The following is a 3,765-nucleotide window of genomic DNA, read 5'->3' on the forward strand; positions in this document are numbered from 1 at the left end:
TGGAAGGGAGTGTATTGAGTCCAACACTGTTATCTATTATGATAAACTATATATTTGCAATGATTCCAATGGATATGGGGAAATCACTTTTTGCAGATGATGGGGCCTTATGGAAAAGAGTGTTGAAAATGTTGAATACAATTAAGAAACTGCAGAATGGAATCAATCAAGTTGAAGAATGGGGCACAAAATGGGGATTTAAATCCTCTGTGGAAAAGACAAAAGATATGAGAAGAAGAAACTGTAGAACATATAGTCATGTCATGCAGGAAATTCACACAGGAAAAAATGAAATGATGTTTAAGTTTAGAAGAAGAGGACAAGTGAATATCAGTATTAAAAACATCTTAGAATGGGGAGACAGTGATAAGGGGAGGAGAGTGCTATTCCACTTCCTAAGGGCAACTGGACTTGATAGAAGGATTTGAAATGAATGAACACTGAGCATAGAAACAGAAGGCAGTAATGCAACAGTGTGGATGCCAGCTGCTGTTAAACCCAAAAGATGAAGAAGAAGGTCACGACATAGTCAAAGACTGCGGACCCGCTGGAATATTCACTGTCAATGGAGAAATGATGCATAGCTCACTGGAATCTCCTCTTGATCTTTATGAATGGAAAAGAAACCTCTGCGGACGGAGCGCCCCAATTGTGCAATAATCAGTTCACAATAAATGAACACATTTCTGTTGTAGCAGATTATGAACACATACACACACCCACACAACCAAATGGTCACTCCCAAGTTTGCACCAGCGTCAGCCAGACAGTTCCACCCTCTTTCTCCTTCCCATGAATCCCACCAGCTTACAGCTCCATTGAAGAAATTGTAAGTTTTAGCTTGCTAATTATTAGTGTCAATGCCTTTTAAAAAATAATTAACTACTGCTTTACATATAAACAGTTTTGGGAGCAATTTATAATGGTTTGGGAGCCCATCGATTATGTTTTGCATCAATCAACAACCTAACTTTACACTTTTATGCATTTAATGTTACATGAGTCCGTAAAAAAACATTAGTGTATCTGTCACAGTTAAACTGGCTAATGTAATGCTAACAGAAGTCCATAGCATCGTTTTGAATTGTGGGCACTAGCTCACATGCAATGTTAACGTAATGTTATGTAACACATACCATTGAGCTATCTGCTAATTGTACAGCATTTGAGTATAAAGTCGTCAACGTGTTTTTTGTACGTGACGTTAACTCCCGCTACGTGTTTGCATGCATATTGAGAGGAGATATTGTGCGTTAATACAAGAATAAACTGCTTATGAGTTTCTAAACTTAGCATAGAAGCCCTTGATTCATAAGTTATCGGGGAGCTGCTCAAAGAGTGCAACGCGACTCTGTCCCATGTTGATCCCCTTAACTGACAAAATTCTGTTTCTGAATTAAATTCATTTAAACACATAAATTGACATAAAGTTCTCAATTTTATTAACAAACCACACTGATTAGGTATGATTTACATTTATTCAGAGTTGCAGGCCAGGATTTCACACAGGATAAAGAATTGTGTGATGAAAACATATAATAGATTACAAAATAAGGAAACACATTTATCTGCTGTTTATCACAGACAGAAGAAGATACATTAGTTTTCTCTAGCAGTTTTCTACTTAAGACCACACACATAGACGCACACACACTCTCAGAGGGGAACGCACACACACTCTCAGAAGGACCATCAAGAGGTCATGAGCTCAATAGCAGGAGTTATGATCTGGATTGACATTTGACTTACAGAGACTCAGTGATGGCCTGTCTAAGATGCATATACAAGCTCACAGCCTGATATGGATCAGCTGGTAGAGTCAGATGGGACTCTGCCATAAAGGTATGGCACAGTTCATACACATCTAGAGCACAGGGTTTTGTCAGGCGAAAGACACATTCATCTTTGCACAGTTGCACATGTTCATCATCAACAGGGGAAAGGAAGTCTCTGGTCCCATAGAGTTGAGGCAACGTATGCATCACATTGGGCCGGCTGCTGGGGACATTGATGTTTTTTGATGGTTCCAAACCTGTGCAGTGTCATCCAACTCATCCTATTAAAAAGAATAAAAAGGAATATACAAATACAATTAGGAAGAACTGTGCATACATTCACACTTAAATACAGCACTAAATTATGGCATCTATCCTCCTCTTCCTTCTGTCTCTTTTTCTGTTCCCACTGTCTGTCTATATTCCTGCATTCCTTCTGTTCATACCCCCCCTCTTTCACCTACATACCCATGTTATGTACACACATATAATGCATACACTCACTTGGATGAGTCCCATGCAACAAAACTGAAGGATGGCCTTGTCCAGAAACCCACCGTCAAACCCATTATCTCTGAGGTCTGCAAACAAAGAACTCCACCAAGATTCGATTCTTTGGTTGGCGGTGCTGGTTCTTCCCAGTAAGACCTGGAAGAACATTGCTCTTAATGTAAACATTTTTGCAAGATCTAGTAAAATTTGAAGGTTTTATGTCACATTACCCAGCAATACTTCATCAGAGATATGCCCAAATAATGAGATATGGCATTAGAGGACAAAATTAGCAAAGCCTATAGTTTCGAGTAAGCCATATGAGGTGGGGGTCATTGAATTTCAATACCCGAAATCATGGGCTGCGCTGGAGCAAGTACACAGTATGATAGCAGGCTAGGAGGTATATTTTGCAGTTTATTTATGATGGCTGTCCCACTGTTAAAAAGAGGACTCAGAATTGCAAAACCCCATTTAAAAACAGCCGCCACAAACATTGTAGGGGATGTGGTGTCAAACCTTGCTAGAAATACCATGGTGGGAAAGCAGAAGGGAATGGTCTAATGGTGTACATACAGACATCCATTGAAAAATCTACATTTGTTGAAATCCCCCCAGTTTCGGCAGTAACAGACACTGGTCCTACCTGTTTATGTGTGTGAAGATCACAAATGCTGATGGCATGGTGTGTGAATGTATGTGTATGTGTGTGTATGTGTTAGAAAGCACTAATGTATAGAACAAGTGCTGTATGAATGTGTGTGTGAATGGGGTGAATGTGATCTGTAGTGTGAAGCGCTTTGAGTGGTCGAAAAGACTAGAAAAGCGCTATATAAGTACAGTCCATTTAGCATTCAATACACTACAACATTTCAGAAAACACAACATTTCAGAAAACACAGCATTTCACAAACATGACATTTCACAAAACACATTTCACAAAACACTACAAAAACACTACATTTCACAAAACAAAATGACATTTCACAAACACTACAACATTTCACAAAACACTACAACATTTCACAAAACACAACAACATCTCACAAAACACTACAACATTTCACAAAACACAACATTTCACAAAATGGAAACGTTAGAAAGCTACATGCAAGTTTTAACACGATAAACACACAAACTGTGTGTCACGGCCACAACAACCTGTCAGGCTTTCTTTCCCTCATCTTAAGATAAGGTGCACCGGCTGTTATATTTAGGTTAATAATATGAAGGCCAGTTTGTCTGTGCACACGTCCTCTCTCTCTCTCTCTCTCTCCAGCTGCAGCAGTTTATATATATATATATATATATATATATATATATATATATATATATATATATATATATATAATTATTGTAAAAAACTGTACCAATATATTTTATTCTGGAAGACAGATTCAAAGCAATCTCTCCACAATCTGCGGTCAGCATTGTGTGTTTTTTCTGCGCCATATACAAAAAGGAATGTCCTATACACAGTTTATTAACATGTATAAAA

General features: G+C 38.3%; 1 long non-coding RNA gene across 1 annotated transcript; it reads right to left on the minus strand.

Moving 5' to 3' along the window:
• Positions 1-1,479: 1,479 nt before the first annotated feature.
• On the minus strand, positions 1,480-3,061 carry LOC127142205 (uncharacterized). The gene is made up of 3 exons (XR_007812683.1): positions 2,914-3,061; positions 2,280-2,423; positions 1,480-2,056 (listed from the first exon to the last, which is right to left on the minus strand). It is a non-coding gene; the product is annotated as an uncharacterized LOC127142205 (long non-coding RNA).
• Between the last annotated feature and the right edge of the window lie 704 nt (positions 3,062-3,765).

The sequence above is a fragment of the Lates calcarifer genome, unplaced genomic scaffold (genome assembly GCF_001640805.2).
Source record: "Lates calcarifer isolate ASB-BC8 unplaced genomic scaffold, TLL_Latcal_v3 _unitig_950_quiver_259, whole genome shotgun sequence".
NCBI classification, from domain to species: domain Eukaryota; kingdom Metazoa; phylum Chordata; class Actinopteri; family Centropomidae; genus Lates; species Lates calcarifer.